Genomic DNA, 16,530 nt, shown 5'->3' on the forward strand with positions numbered 1-16,530 from the left:
GTAATAAACATTCAATAAATAGTAGTAGATGCATTTAATTTAATAAATATTTATTCAGTTCCTATAATGTGCTCTGCACTGTTGGGGTCTTTAGATAGCATTCTTCATGGAACTGAGATTCTACAAGGGAGACAGGATACGCAAATAATTGTGCAATATAATGCCAGGTCATAATAAGTGCTAGTGAGAAAAAATATAGCAGGATAGAGAGAAAAATGGTGTTTTAGATCATATGGTCAGGCTTCTCCGAGAAGGAGACATCTGAGTAGAGTCCTAAAGTTGGGAAGTGAGTCATTCAAAGGTTTCAGGGAGGAAGGTCTGAGCAAAGGGAACAAGCACTTGCAAAAGCCGTGAGGCTGTGTTGAACTTCACAAGTTCAAGGAAGAACATGAAGAGCAGTGTGGTGGGGGGTGGGGGTGGGGAGTGAGGTGCAGAGAGTGGTGGGAGGTGAGATTGGAAATCAGGTGGGTCTCTCAACCCTGGCAAGGAATTTGGATTTTATTCTGCATGTGCCAAGAGTCCTCGGGAGGGGGATAAAAATATTTGCAAATCATACATCTGATAAGAAACTTTTGGTTTGAAAATGTAAAGAACCCTTAGGACTCAATAATAAAAATACAGATAACCTAAATAAAAAATGTGCTAAGGATCTGAATAGACATTTCTCCAAAAATAGACATATGGTCACTGAGCACACGAAAAGATGTTTGACATCATTAGCCATCAGGGAAATACAAATCAAAATCACAGTGAGATACTACTTGACACCCATCAAGATGTAGCTCTAATAAAATACTGGCAGTAGGAAGTGATGTTGAGAATGTGGGACAATCAGAACCCTCACACACGGCTGGTGGGAGCATAAAATGCTGCCGCCACTTTGGAAAACAGTCGGGCAGTTCTTCAGAAAGTTAAACAGTTACCATGTGACCCAGCAATTCCACTTCTATGTGTGTGAAAACATGTATCTACACAAAAACTTTCACATAAGTATTCATAACAGCATATTATTTATAATGGCCAAAAAGGTAGAGATAACTCCACGTCCACCTACTGATGAATGGATAAACAAAATGTAATTTATCCATACAATGGAGTATAATCTATAAAAAGGAATGAAGTATTGACACATTCTGTAACAGGGATGAATCTTTAAAACATCATGCTCAGTGGAAGAAGCCAGTCACAAAAGGCCACATGTTGTATGATTCTGCTTATATGAAACATCCAGAATAGACAAATTATAGAGATAGAAAGTAAATTAGTAAATGCCAGGGGCTGGGAGATTTGGGAGGAAATAGGGAGTGACTGCAAGGTATGGGGTTCCTTTTTGGGGTGATGAAAATATTCTAAAATCGACTGTGGTAATGATTATGCATCTCTGAATATATTAAAAACTACTGACTTTATACTTTAAAAGCATGAACTGTGTATTATATGGTATATGAATTATGTCTCAGTAAAGCTGCATATACCTGCACACACAAACATTTATAGAAAAGGGGGAATATAGTCCATTGGAGGGTGTTGAATGGGAGGATGGCATGACTTGATGTATGGGTTTAAAATATCACCCTGGTTCCTGTGTTGAGAACTGACCATAGGAATGTTTCAGTTATCAATTGCTGTAGAAGAAACCACTCCAACAGTAGATTAAAGCCACGATGTGTTATTATCTCAGACAGTTCTGCAGTTGACTGTGCTCAGCTGGGCAGTTTTCACTTGGGGGTCTCTCACTTGTTTGCAGTCGGATGGTGTCTGGGACGGGAGGCGTCTGCAGGCTCGATAGGGCTGGGTGTCCACGATGGCTTCCTCGTTCATATATCTGCCTCCCTGTCCACCCCATGGCCTCTCTCTACAACACAGCAGCCTGGACTTCTCACCTGCCTGCTCAGGACTCCCAAGAGTCAGGAAGCAGAAGCTGCCAGCCCTCTTAAAAGCTAGGCTGGAAACACATAGCATCACTTCCGCCGTATTTCATTGCTCTCAGCAGGCACAGGGCAGCCCCAGATTCAGAGGATGGAAGAGTAGACCCCCCTTCTCGGGGGGGAATGACAGACACGTAGGGGAAGAGGAACTGGGGCAACCATCTGTGGGGACAAGCCACTAAGCGACCACAGGGACCGCAGGGGAAGAAGGAAGGTCAGTCAACTGCTGCTGCTGTTACAGTTATCGTCAATATCTTCCTGTCCTTCTGCCTCACAAAATCAGCCTCTCTGAGTGGCAGACATACGTCCTAGCCCTGGTATCAAGGGCTTTGGGCTGGTGCTGCCCTGGCCTGTGGCACTAGGAGGAGAACTTTCTAGGTGAGCTGTCATTCCAGCCAGTGACCCCCCTGGCTTTGTTAGAGAAGGGAACTTTGCAAGATTTTGCCCAGAGTTCCAGAGCTGGTCATCTTCAAAGCCAGGGGAGGACATAGGTCTCCCAGGCTCCCAGCCAGTTTCTTATTGCCGGACCACATACGTAACCAACAATCCTAGTCTGAGAATTCCAGCTGGGGGGCTGAGGAGACTGAGATCTGAGTCAGCTTTGCCAAGCAGCTTAATTCTGTCCCTCCAGATTAAATTTGCAGCAGCAGGGAGCAAGCTGCCCTCACAGCCAGGGCCAGGGTGAGAGGCTGAGTCCCCCGCTGGGTGAGCAGATAGGGATATTGTTCACAAGCAGACCCCACACACTTATTGAGCACCTCCTGTGTGCCTGGCACCCACTGGGGATATGGCGGTGAGCAACCCAGATGTGCTCCCTGTATTTCTTTATCAAACAACTTTATTGAGATATAATTTACATCCTGTTCACCTGTTTAAAGTATCCAGTTCAATGGCTTTTGATATATTAGTGTATTTTTAAAACGGTTGTAAAAGATGTATACATAAAATCTGCCATTTTAACTATTTTAAAGTGTACAATTCAGAGGAATTAATGATAGTCCAACCTGTTTTTTTGTTTTTTTGTTTTTTTGTTTTTTTGTTTTTTTTTTTATTTTTATTTTTGGCTGTGTTGGGTCTTCGGTTCGTGCGAGGGCTCTCTCCAGCTGCGGCAAGCGGGGGCCACTCTTCATCGCGGTGCGGGGACCGCTCTTCATCGCGGTGCGCGGGCCTCTCACCATCGCGGCCCCTCCCGCCGCGGGGCACAGGCTCCAGACGCGCAGGCTCAGCAGCCGTGGCTCACGGGCCCAGGCTCACGGGCCCAGCCGCTCCGCGGCATGTGGGATCTTCCCAGACCAGGGCTCGAACCCGTGTCCCCTGCATTAGCAGGCAGACTCTCAACCACTGCGCCACCAGGGAAGCCCTGTTTTTTTTTTTTTTCAACCTGTTTTTAGAGTTTGGTATTGATTCAGCTTTGAAAGTCAGGAGGCATCTTAGGACCAGTGCCCTTCCAGGATTTATTAAGTCAGTGAGGACTTGAAAGTGATCAACACTTTGCAAAAAAGGATATTAGTTTCAGGTAGGATTGGAAAGAACCTGGAGTTTGAGTCAGAAGCTGAGGAGGGGGCATCTGACTCCACTGTCTAGCAAGTAAATAACCTTGTTCCTCATCCTTTCTGACCTTCAAGTCTCCTCCCCTGCAAAGGACTGTAGTGCCCATCCTTCCTGTAGCAGAGGTGGGTCCCAGCCCATTCAGACTTACTTTTGCTTTATCTCCAAGCTGAATCCGGATTGTGGAGGAGAGACCAACGTGGATGCTTTGAGAAAGGCCCCCTCCCCACCTGGCTGTGAGCTCAAGGCAAGCTCCCTCTGAGTGAGGGACTTCGGCCACTCCCTGGTGTGGGGCAGGGTGCCCTTGGCTGGGGAGAGAGACAGTAGCAGCCTTATCCTCAGCATTGGGTTGGCAACGAGGCAGCTCTTCTGACGCCCGTTTATCATCTATAGTGCTGTTTCCTGCAAAACCCAGGTAGATCCTTAGACTCTTTTAATAATCAATGAAAGCACACAACTTGAAATCTAGTTGCCATCTCTATTCTAAGACAGGGGGCCTCTGAGGAAGAGAGAGGCCTGGTTATGAGGAATGCTGAAAGTGATGCTAATGTCATTGGACTGGGAAAAGCCGGTGTGGTACCAGGTATCGTTGGAGAGCCAGCAGGAGGGCAGAGAGAGAACTCTGTAAAGGAAAAGCAATCGAGACCCTGGGAGAGTGAAGTCATGGTAATGCCACCTTTATATTTCTTTTTTTTTTTTTGGCCACACCACGTGGCATGTAGGATCTTAGTTCCCTGACCAGGGATCAAACCTGTGCCCCCTGCAGCAGAAGCGTGGAGTCTTAACCGCTGAACCGTCAGGGAAGTCCCCACCTTATATTTCTGATACCTTTGTTTATCAAACACTTTGCTCTGTTATACCCATTTAACAGATGAGGACATGGAGGCCTAGAAGCCCCCCCTAGGAAGTGAAGAGCTGGAACTTAATCCAACTCTAACTTCAGTGCCCTTTCCACCAGCCCCCAGCTGCCTGCACATTGACTTACTGTTGTCTGTGGGTGTGTGGCTGAACAGTTTAGGGAAAGATAGTGTAGGTCATGGCCCTGTCCTGGGCAGGGCTCTTTTGGATCCCTGTGACCCATTTAACTAAGAATCCTCAACACCCTGATGCCCATGTCCCCCTTGGGAGATAGGATACAATTTCCCTGAAACAGATCAGGTCTGGGAGTTCCATGCCCAACGCCGCCCGCCATGTTGGAATTCACAGAGCTAATGTGTGGCATGGCATCAGATGAGTGATCAGGGTGCCTCACAGGTATTCTTGACACTGAAAAATGAATTTAGTAGAAAGTATTTCCAATTCTGTTTTCGTCAAACAAACGTCATCTTCACGTCTCATCCTTTCGACCCCACTTACCCTGGATTTCTGTCCTGGTGTGTGTGACCCTTCCTTGTGCCCTCCCTCCAGGATCTTTTTTTTTTAATATACAAATTCATTTATTTATTTTTGGCTGCATTGGGTCTTTGTTGCTGAGCGCGGGCTTTTCTCTAGTTGGGGCGAGCGGGGCTACTCTTTGTTGTGGTACACGGGCTTCTCATCGCGGTGGCTTCTCTTGTTGCGGAGCACGGGCTCTAGGCGCACGGGCTTCGGTAGTTGTGACTCACGGGCTCTAGAGCGCAGGCTCAGTAGTTGTGGCGCAAGTGCTTAGTTGCTCCACGGCATGTGGGATCTTCCCGGACCAGGGCTCGAACCCATGTTCCCTGCATTGGCAGGCGGATTCTTAACCACTGCGCCACCAGGGAAGCCCTCCCTCCAGGATCTTGGTGGGCTCCGGCTGGTGCTCAGGGAGGACACACTTATGGTTGGGTTGGGCTTAGGCTTCGTTGTCACACTTCAGTTTTCTGTTTTGCTACAGCGAAGACTTTGAGGAGATAAACAGAGTCGCTTTACACCTTTTATATTATGACAAATACATATTGCAAAACACTGCTGCTTCCAAAATGTTTGGGTTGCAGAGCAGTGAGGAATTAACAGCTCTGCAGCTCCCCAAGATGCTTGTACTTCATTTACACATCAGAATTTTTTTACACTGTTCAGTAAAATAAAAAGTGAGAAAACACACATCCACGCACGTGTACACACACACTTCCACTGCACCACTTGGGTTCTATATCAGGAATGTCTTAAATTAGTAAGTAGTTCTTTAAAGTCCAGATAAACTGATAAATACCATTAATGGCTTAATTTATACTCCGGGTTTGAAATCTGACACATGGACACTATCTTGGCTCAGGAAACGCAAGTGGTTTTGTGCCAGAGGTTTTAATGACCGATCAGTAATATAAATTGCTGCATCACTGAACAGAAATAGCTTCTCTGTGTCATTTGATCTGGAAACTTCTCCGGTCAGGCAGCAGTTAATAAATTTAAAAATAATTACCCTCTTCATTCAAAGTCAAACTAATTAGGAGTGGGTTTTACAAATCATAATGTTGTCCAAGCCACTGTACGTCCCCGTTTGGGGTTTGAACAGGCCTGGGGGGCAACGGCTGGGATCAGGTGGCATTAATTAGAAGGCAGGGGAGATACCACAGCTGCTGAGCTGAAGGTGAGGGGGTTGGGACACTCTGCAGTGTGCCCTGTGGGGGAGGGAGTGAGGAGAGCTCAATGGGGCAGCCTTGGAGTTGAGCTGTAGGAACCTACAGCTCTTTTAATCCATATGTAAGGAACTCAGAGTGCCTGCCTCTGTGTGATCTGAGCATGGGGGAGATGAGGCCAATACTAGTGTTTGAGGGCCAGGCCTGAGACACTATGAGAACCCCAAAAGCAGGAAAGGCAGATGTGCGGTTGGCTACTTGGGGAGGATGGACCTGCCTAAAGGCAGGGGAGTGCGGAGGAGGACCTCCCGAGGGCTTTATTCGCTAGGCAAGTTGGGGCCCTGATAGCATGGGTCAGGTTTGTCTTGCAGGCTTCAGGGAAGAGGGACCATTGGAGCCTGATGTCTGAGTGTGACATTCAGGGTATTCGGAGCATAGTGATACCCAGAACTTGGGATCTGGTGTCAGACTGTCTAGATTCAAATCCTAGTCCCATCACTTTCACGTTTTATGAGCTTGGGCAGGTTGCTTAACTTCCCTAAGCCTCCACTTCCTTCTTGGTAACATGATGGCCATGATGCTATCATACAAGGGACATTGTGAGGATTTAATTTGATGATCCATGGAAAGCACTGAGCATAGGCCTTACGTGGAGTAAACTCTCAGTAAATGGTGGTGGTGGTTACTAACACTGAACCGTCATGGTCTTCACCAGAGGTCTTGGAGGGTACCTATTCCCCTGACTAGGTAGGTGAGAGAGGAAGGGCCAGGTTGATGGTAATGGTGGTGGAGGAATGGGAATGGTGTACAGCTGCTTTTCCAAGGTGATGGGATCTTTGAGGATCCCTGACTTGTCCTCTGGCCAAGAGGACGTTTCCAGCATGCCCAGAGAGCTAACAGCCCCTGGAGCCCTCTAAGTGCAGTAGGGAGAGGTGAGGGCAGAATGAAGTTCTGCATGTTGAATAATCTCACAGAGCAGATTTGGTAGATCTTATTTAAGGCCCTAGCTAGAATGCTCAAAGCTGCCCAGGGGGACCACCCTCTACCAATATCTAAGCAAATGATGTATACAGCTAGGCCAGACAAGCTACAGAGCTGGGAAAAGCATGAAGCAGGTGCTCCCCCTTCCAGGAGCAGCAGGGACATGCCCTGCCACATCTTAGAGGATACCTCGTTGGTTGGTGCCCTTGAAGGCTGAGGAATCTTGAGTCCCCTTCTGGTGTCCTGGCCCATGTCTGTTACCATTAGGAACCTGGGTATTCTGGAAATATAAATAAGACCTTCTGTGTGATGCCTCCTTATCCCGTCTTAGTGCCCTGGTAAGGAAAAGAGGCTAAAGTCATTCCTAGGTTTAGGAGTTCTGGGGCTAGGAAGCTTCAGGGAAGCCTTAGAGGCCAGGACACTAGGTTGAACTAGATCACCAGACTTGCCCCAAAGCAATTCTGTTCTCTCCTCCAGCCCCCACCCTGCCCCACCAGGTCAGCCAGGTTAGTGACTTGGGTTTGCTACAGATCAGAATAGCCTATGCAGCTGGTTTGTCCCATCATTCCTTCATTCATTTATTCCCTAAGTTTTAAAGTACCTTCTATGTGCAACGGGCTTTGTGGACCCAGTGGCTAATGGTGAAGAAAACTTGGTGCCTGCCTTCCTAAAGGCTACAGTGTTGTGGAAGAAACGAACACGTAGGGCAAATTTGCCTTGGGTACAGATAATACAATAGCTCTACTCAATTGGATACTTTGGAGATATAATTTTATTAAGTCCTCATTACAGTCCTAAAACATAGACATTTTTCCTCCCTATTCTTTGCTAGAGAAAACGGAGACAGGTTAAGGACGGTCTGTCCAGGGTGGGTAGACTGTGTGCCTCGGGCTCCTGCACCCCAGAGCCCATGTTTTACTGCTGCCTTCCCTCCCCATGTGGGCCTGGGCATTGTACCTAATGTGCAGCCCGGGGGCTCAACTCTGCCCGTTCAACAGCCTAGGAAACTAGGGCTCAGAAGCCCTAGTTTGAAAAAGGGGGTCAGTTAAGAACAAACAAGCCAAACTAGAATTAGGACCCACGAGTTCTTACTTCCAGTCCAAAGTTCTCGCCACTCTGACTGCAAAATAAGGACTTTCTTTCACTGGCCTAGAAAAAATTGCTTCATTTCCACCTTCCTGCGTCACAGAGGAAGCCACTCAAACAGATGCAAATGCTGGTTCTCATCCTCTCCGTGTCCGCTGCAGGAGGGTCCTGCGGTCCAGGAACAGCTAACATGCCTGGTGGCCAAGGGCATCCGTGCTGCGGGACCTGCCCTCCCCTGATAGCAGGGAGCAGGTGCTGGAGGGCACCCTGCCCCAGGGCCCTCTCCTTTTCAGTGTGAAGGAGGCTAGGAGGCACACTGTTGTGGCTTTGGAAGGAGAAGGCAATGAGAAAACACTCACACACACACACACACACACACACACACACACACTGCAGCTCAGTAACCACCCCCCCTTTGTTTTTTTTGTTTTTTTTGTTTTTTTTTTTTTTCTGGTCTTATCTATTGTTTTTTTTTTTTTTCCCACACACACACACTGTATTTTATTTTTACAAGAGATAAATAGACTGACACCAAGCATTGTACATGGATGACCACAACAAAAGCAACAATGATTGCAATTACCAAACATGAAACACACTTATACTATGTCATAATATTGACATTCAGTCCAGTAATCCTCCACTGTAACAGCTCCTTTACTTTGCAGTGAAAATTGATTTGTATATTCTTTTCCTCTGAGTCCTTGTGGGATTTTTTTTTTTTTAATTCAGACAGAAAGTCACAAAAATTATACTCATCCTCATCAGTTCACTCAGTCCCATGTAATTAATTTCTTTTTTTTCATCTTGATCTTTCGTTAGCACTTTTATGAGTTCATCAGTTTTTCATTAGAGTTCTGAAAATGCTTATTCATTCAGTTCAGCAGTACAGTCAGTTACCAGAAACCTGTACTTGTCAGAGTCTTTTCCATGAATTTCTTGAAGATGAAACCCTTTTATAGGAACATATTTGCAAAATCATCAGAGTACACCCAGAACTGTCTGTAAATGACAAAAGACTTAAAAATGACCATGGTGGGCTTCCCTGGTGGCGCAGTGGTTGAGAATCTGCCTGCTAATGCAGAGAACGCGGGTTCGAGCCCTGGTCTGGGAAGATCCCACATGCCGCGGAGCAACTCGGCCCGTGAGCCACAATTACTGAGCCTGCGCGTCTGGAGCCTGTGCGCGGCAACGAGAGGCCGCGATAGTGAGAGGCCCACGCACCGCGATGAAGAGTGGCCCCCGCTTGCCACAACTAGAGAAAGCCCTCGCACAGAAACGAAGACCCAACACAGCCATACATACATACATACATACATACATAAAAAGAATGTAAGCAGACAAGAATATCATTAAAAAAAAAAAAAAAAAAAAATGACCATGGTTAAAGATTTGATGAAAGTTCATAATAATGCAGTTGACAAGAAACTTAGTTATTTCTGAGATATACATTTTAAGGTAATAACTAGGATTATTACTTATAACATTATACCAGAACATATAAGATTTTTAGACGTTTCCTGTAATGTCTGAAACATTTATATTAACATATTTCCATACATATTTCCATACAAATACAAATATAAGATTTTTAGAAATTTCATGTAATGTCTGAAACATTTATATTAACATATTTCCATACATATTTCCATACAAATACAAATATAAGATTTTTAGAAATTTCATGTAATGTCTGAAACATTTATATTAACATATTTCCATACATATTCCATACAAATACAAATATAAGATTTTTAGAAATTTCATGTAATGTCTGAAACATTTATATTAACATATTTCCATACATATTTCCATACAAATACAAATATAAGATTTTTAGAAATTTCATGTAATGTCTGAAACATTTATATTAATATATTTCCATACAAATAACCCAATGAAAGTTTAGTATTAGTTGTTTTGTTTGTTTTTTTATACTGCAGGTTCTTATTAGGCATCAGTTTTATACACATCAGTGTATACATGTCAATCCCAATCGCCCAAATCAGCACACCACCATCCCCACCTCATCGCAGTTTTCCCCCCTTGGTGTCCATATGTCCATTCTCTACATCTGTGTCTCAACTTCTGCCCTGCAAACTGGCTCATCTGTACCATTTTTCTAGGTTCCACATACATGCATTAATATACGATATTTGTTTTTCTCTTTCTGACTTACTTCACTCTGTATGACAGTCTCTAGATCCATCCACTTCTCAACAAATGACTCAATTTCGTTCCTTTTTATGGCTGAGTAATATTCCATTGTATATATGTACCACAACTTTTTTATCCATTCGTCTGTTGATGGGCATTTAGGTTGCTTCCATGACCTGGCTATTGTAAATAGTGCTGCAATGAACATTCGGGTGCACGTGTCTTTTTGAATTACGGTTTTCTCTGGGTATATGCCCAGTAGTGGGATTGCTGGGTCATATGGTAATTCTATTTTTAGTTTTTTAAGGAACCTCCATATTGTTCTCCATAGTGGCTGTATCAATTTACATTCCCACCAACAGTGCAAGAGGGTTCCCTTTTCTCCACACCCTCTCCAGCATTTGTTGTTTGTAGATTTTCTGATGATGCCCATTCTAACAGGAGTGAGGTGATACCTCATTGTAGTTTTGATTTGCATTTCTCTAATAATTAGTGATGTTGAGCATCTTTTCATGTGCTTCGTGGCTGTCTGTATGTCTTCTTTGGAGAAATGTCTATTTAGGTCTTCTGCCCATTTTTGGATTGGGGTGTTTGTTTCTTTGATATTGAGCTGAATGAGCTGTTTATATATTTTGGAGATTAATCCTTTGTCCGTTGATTCATTTGCAAATATTTTCTCCCATTCTGAGGGTTGTCTTTTCGTCTTGTTTATGGTTTCCTTTGCTGTGCAAAAGCTTTGAAGTTTCATTAGGTCCCACTTGTTTATTTTTGTTTTTATTTCCATTACTCTAGGAGGTGGATCGAAAAAGATCTTGCTGTGATTTATGTCAAAGAGTGTTCTTCCTATGTTTTCCTCTAAGAGTTTTATAGTGGCTAGTCTTACATTTAGGTCTCTAATCCATTTTGAGTTTATTTTTGTGTATGGTGTTAGGGAGTATTCTAATTTCATTCTTTTACATGTGGCTGTCCAGTTTTCCCAGCACCACTTATTGAAGAGACTGTCTTTTCTCCATTGTATATCTTTGCCTCCTTTGTCATAGATTAGTTGACCATAGGTGCGTGGGTTAATCTCTGGGCTTTCGATCTTGTTCCATTGATCTATGTTTCTGTTTTTGTGCCAGTACCATATTGTCTTGATTACTGTAGCTTTGTAGTATAGTCTGAAGTCAGGGAGTCTGATTCCTCCAGCTCCATTTTTTTGCCTCAAGACTGCTTTGGCTATTCGGGGTCTTTTGTGTCTCCATACAAATTTTAAGATGATTTGTTCTAGCTCCGTAAAAAATGCCATTGGTAATTTGATAGGGATTGCATTGAATCTGTAGATTGCTTTGGGTAGTATACTCATTTTCACAATGTTGATTCTTCCAATCCAAGAACATGGTATATCTCTCCATCTGTTGGTATCATCTTTAATTTCTTTCATCAGTGTCTTATAGTTTTCTGCATACAGGTCTTTTGTCTCCCTAGGTAGGTTTATTCCTAGGTATTTTATTCTTTTTGTTGCAATGGTAAATGGGAGTGTTTCCATAATTTCTCTTTCAGATTTTTCATCATTAGTGTATAGGAATGCAAGAGATTTCTGTGCATTAATTTTGTAACCTGCAACTTTACCATATTCATTAATTAGCTCTAGCAGTTTTCTGGTGGCAGTTTTAGGATTCTCTATGTATAGTATCATGTCATCCGCAAACAGTGACAGTTTTACTTCTTCTTTTCCAATTTGTATTCCTTTTATTTCTTTTTCTTCTCTGATTGCCGTGGCTAGGACTTCCAGAACTATGTTGAATAATAGTGGTGAGAGTGGACATCCTTGTCTCATTCCTGATCTTAGAGGAAATGCTTTCAGTTTTTCACCATTGAGAATGATGTTTGCTGTGGGTTTGTCATATATGGCCTTTATTATGTTGAGGTAGGTTCCCTCTATGCCCACTTTCTGGAGAGTTTTTATCAGAAATGGGTGTTGAATTTTGTCAAAAGCTTTTTCTGCATCTATTGAGATGATCATATGGTTTTTATTCTTCAATTTGTTAATATGGTGTATCACATTGATTGATTTGCGTATATTGAAGAATCCTTGCATCCCTGGGATAAATCCCACTTGATCGTGGTGTATGATCCTTTTAATGTGTTGTTGGATTCTGTTTGCTAGTATTTTGTTGAGGATTTTTGCATCTATATTCATCAGTGATATTGGTCTGTAATTTTCTTTTTTTGTAGTGTCTTTGTCTGGTTTTGGTATCAGGACCACCCCCCCTTTGAACGCACAGCGCTATACCCCCGCCTTGGTGGCGTCGGCTGGCTACCTGCTTGCACTGGCCCCTCTCTCCCTCCTGGTACATAAACGATGCTTGGAAAAAGCTTTGGGGACAGTCTCCGGCCCTGAACTTCAGAGGAGAAAATGAAGTCCTTGTCTGCAGGACTTTCGGTGGTAGATGGGCAGGCAGTTCAGAGACTTGAAAGGGTGAGCAGCATTCCTTCCCTCGGGGTGGTGCTGGCCTTGCCCCCCTCCTGTCCCGGGCCTGGCACGAGGGGCGGCACTGGGCACGGAGAAGCCGCGTCAGGGTGGCTGGCCCCTGTCCTCCAGCAGTAGGAAAACCAGCAACTGTTCTGGCTCCTCCTCCCAAGGGCAGCCTCTGGGTGCCCAGCCGCAGAGGACGGGGGAGGGAAAGGGAGAAGGGCCAGCGGACAAGAAAGAACTTCATCTACCCAAAACTTGACGTGGAAAAAAGGCAGAGCGAGCCTCACGCCCCTGCCCACGCTGGAGGGCACGCGCAGGGCAGGGCAGGGGGGTCATCGGATGGACACGTGGACTCCACTTAGGTTGGCGTGACCTCCCCATTGAAAACATAATAGCTTTCGACTTTTATAAATATCAGGGGTGATTTGTATAGCGTTTCACGTGGCGTGCCAGGGAATTGAACCTGAGAAAGCCCGAGCTCGGAACGGCTGCCGAACGTCATGGGCACTTTGGGAGGGAGAGTCATGTGCTGCTGTTTGTACAGTCAATTCACCAGCATAGACTTACTCTTGACCTCATTTCATGCTGTTACTATAATGGCATGTTTGATGCCTAATATAGAGTTTTATTTTCCAAGCCCAGGGCTCTCGGCTCTGTTGGAGCTGCTTGCTGTGGCGTAGGGAAGGACAACCCAGCTGTCACCTGCTGGCCCAGACAAGCCATCCTTCTGCACTGTTCACCCTAGTGGCACCCAGGGTCCCTCTGGGCTCCTTCTGGATGGACCCCCAGTGCTTCTTTTTAATTAATAAATTTTGTTGGGGTTTTTTTTTTTTTTTGAGTGATTTTAGATTTACAGCAAAATTGAGTGGAAAGTAGAGAGACTCCCATGTACCTTCTGCTCCCCACCCCACCCCAACTCCCCCACTGTGAACATCCCCCATCAGAGTGGCATATTTGTTACAACTGATGAAACTACATTGACACATCATTATCACGCAAAGTTTATGTTAACGGGTCATTCTTGTTGTAAATTCTCTGGGCTTTGATAAATGTATAGTGATGTGCATCCACCATTGTATCATACAGAAGAGTTTCACTGCGCTACAGATCCTCTGTGCTCTGCCCATCCATCACCCCAGTGCTTTTTATGTGAAGCATTGCTGCTTTGAGAGGTTTGGCTCTCTTGGGATTGGAGAGGAAAATTGACCCGAGGTTGATTTGGGGTTAGAGAAGGTTGAAGCTCATTCACTCAATAGACATCTTGAGCATCTGCTTTGTGCTGGACATTGATGCTGGGTCCTGGAATAGGGATACAGCAGCGAACAGGACTGGTCCCCGCCTTCACCAACCCCCCATCGTAGTGGAAATGATGAACGTTATTGTGTGACAGCCGCATGGTATTTGGAAAAACAATAATGAATTAGGAGAAAGGAGAACTGAGTTCTTACCCTGGCTCTGTCACAGGCTTGCTTTATGACATGGGACAAATTGCTTTGTTTCTCTGCCTCTCTCAAATGTGGGGAGTGGGAATTAGGTAAGAAAAATTGCTGTTTGAGGGGTTCCACGGTTCCAAGCACAGCCTGAGATTCCAATCTTGTATGGATGGTCTACATTTTTCTCAACTTTAACATATTTGTAAACTATGATTAATATGATCTTTGGACGTTTACAGTTTCTGTCTCTCACCAGTTAGCAAGCATTTCTTTCATTTTATTTAGATGCTTATTCAATAAAAAATTAAATGCATACTGTGTGTGAAGAAGAGATTAAAGGTGAAGATCTTTTGCCTTTTAAAAACTATTCCAGAAGTTTGAGGGGAATGATAGTGTTTTGATCTTTTTTTAAATCATGATGATATTTTTAATTGAAAATTTCAAATATACAGAAAAATTACAGATTACTAAAAGAAATTCCCATATATATCCTTCACCTAGATTTGCCAATTAACATTTTTCCATATCTTTTATTTTTCTCTTTTTCACACACACACACACACACACGCACACACACCCTAAAGAGAAAAATAAAGCAATATCTCTATCATCTTTCTGTCTATCTTTCTATCATGTACATCTAATTTTTTGAACAATGGTGATAAATTATTTAAAATTTTCAGACCAAATGTGATAGTGTTTTGATCTTTGAGGACTATTGTTCAGAACTTGCACTGTGCTGGCACTGGTGCTTTTATATATTATCTGATAGAGCCAGCATCACCCCGCTAAGAGGCAGGTTCACTGCCTGTATCACTGCTGAGGAGTCGCCGGCTCAGAGAGGTTTAAGTAACATGACTCGTTCAGTGGAAGGACTGGGATTCAAGTTCAGGGCCCCGGTGGTGAGTCTGATGGGACTTTGGGGTCACCTGTTGTCCTCCTGTTCAGAGTTACCCCTTCCCTTTCACGTGGTCCTCATGCCAGATCCCCCATGATCAGCTTCAACCCCCAACCCTGGGTTCCCACTCACCTCTCCTCCCTCCCATTCCCACCCCCCGTCTGTGTCTCCTTTATCTTTTCAACTCCTACCCCTTCCTCTCTGGCTGTGCTCCCTTCTTCCTCATGACACCATGGCTGCCCAATGACAGAAAGGAGTTAATAAAAACCAATGTGTAACTGAAACTTGAAAAGCCATAAATCGCCTTGTTTTTTCTAGGATGTTGGTAGCATTTTGATTTAATAGTTGGACAAACACAAGGGCCTATTTTATTCAGAGTTTACAGGCCTCAAGGCTGTTATTCCTCCAAATTTAATAGCATTGAAATTGCAGGGTTTGCTATAATTTGCCTATCGCTTTCTGCTCCACCATTGATGTTTATTGTCAGCGGGATGGAATCTCAATCCGACTCACTTAGATAACATGTCTGTTAAACATTTAGATAATTGTACCATCATTAACTTGTCACATTATTTTAGAGATTCAAAACAGAAGCAGGGTAAGTAGAGGTACTAAGGGGGGTGGGAGGGAAGGAGGAGGAGGAAGAGAAAATCTCTCCTGAGTTAAACAACCAGGAGATGAGAGAGTTGATTTCACACCCTTGACATTTCATCGGAGGTGTCTGAGTAAGGAGGGGTGTGCTGTAGAGCTGGGCCGGCAACCCAGGGCAGGCCACCCCTGTGACAGCGCCACAGATGCTCAGAGACCCTCGGTGTTTCATGCCCAGCTTTGGCCTTCATGCACCAAAGATCAATTTTTTTAGCTTCCCTTAGAGATGCTGATTGCAACATTATATGTAATTACAAAGCATTGAGAACAACCTACGTGTCCAAAGGTAAGGACTCTGTTAATTATGGTACCTGCATGGAAGGGTGTCCACGATGTTTTGTGTGATAAAAGGTGGTTAGGGAAAAAGGCTGTATAGTGTGATCTTCTTTAATACAAAATATAGAAGCCATCCTGTAAGATTCTATAAGGCTCTACACCTATTAACAGTGATTGTCTTTAGAGAATGGGATTACAGAGCAAAGCAGGTTTTACTTTCTGCTTTATCTATTTCTGAATAATAATAATTAGTATTTATTTTCTTTATTGTTATATAATAATAATTATATTATTTATTGGCATGTATTACTTATATAATTTTTAAAATTAAGGTCACATTATAAATAATAAAAATATTACCTTTGAGCCTCATTCTTTCCATGGAGGAGGATTTCTAAATATAAAAGGCTACAAGTGCAAGTAATTGGGTTTTGAGGAAGACATAGGACGTTAATATCTCAGCTACGCTGGTAGGCGCCTCAGTCTCCCACTGTTAAGACAGGTAACTGCCAGATGGAGAGCTCGGTACCCTGGGAGGCCTGTGCCAGCGCTCACGGGTCACAACCACTGTCTCTGTTTA

At 44.0% G+C, this 16,530-nt stretch overlaps 1 protein-coding gene across 3 annotated transcripts in view; it reads left to right on the forward strand.

Annotated features, from left to right (window-relative positions):
* ZBTB16 (zinc finger and BTB domain containing 16) overlaps positions 1-16,530 on the forward strand; it is a 228,808-nt gene that overhangs the window by 131,847 nt on the left and 80,431 nt on the right. The gene's annotated exons all lie outside the window — the stretch shown is intronic.

Source organism: Balaenoptera acutorostrata, chromosome 9 (assembly GCF_949987535.1).
Source record: "Balaenoptera acutorostrata chromosome 9, mBalAcu1.1, whole genome shotgun sequence".
NCBI lineage: Eukaryota > Metazoa > Chordata > Mammalia > Artiodactyla > Balaenopteridae > Balaenoptera > Balaenoptera acutorostrata.